This window comes from Sinocyclocheilus grahami, unplaced genomic scaffold, assembly GCF_001515645.1.
Source record: "Sinocyclocheilus grahami isolate Dianchi unplaced genomic scaffold, SAMN03320097.WGS_v1.1 scaffold2048.1, whole genome shotgun sequence".
NCBI classification, from domain to species: domain Eukaryota; kingdom Metazoa; phylum Chordata; class Actinopteri; order Cypriniformes; family Cyprinidae; genus Sinocyclocheilus; species Sinocyclocheilus grahami.
The window spans coordinates 62655-63298 of NW_015507227.1; positions in this window are offsets into that span (position 1 = coordinate 62655).

Genomic DNA, 644 nt, shown 5'->3' on the forward strand with positions numbered 1-644 from the left:
CACAGTATGGTGAGGGGCGTAACATTTCCGTCTCACGCTTGAGGTATTCGGCCAATCACAACACACTGGATAGCTGGCCAATCACAGCACACCTCGCTTTTCAGACCGATGAGCTTTGTAAAAATCGATGCGTTTCAGAAAGGCGGGGCATAGAGGAGAAACAATAATGTACAGTATGTGGAAAATAATGTGATTTTTTAACCTTAAACCACATAAACATTTCATTACACCAAATACACAAAATAATGTTCTTTTTAGCAACATCATATGACCACTTTAATAGAAATGACAATAGTTCAGAGAACTAAATAAAATAAGAAACATGACCTCAGCTCACATCTTTAGCCGTTTTAGCTTGTTTTAAAGCTCTTCAGGCAACAATTCAATGCTTATAACTGTAGTAGAAGCAATGATATCAAATAAAGTTAGATATGGAAAGTGGTACCGCCGGGAAATGAGGAGATGGTCTGGACCTTCATCTTCCTCCAACGTGACACTTTAGGACTTCATTACATCACTTCCTGACGGATAAAATCATTGGTTTCTCACCGAACGCTCAGAAACATCACACTCAACATCCAGAAACAAACACACACACACACACACACACACACACACACACACACACACACACACACACACAC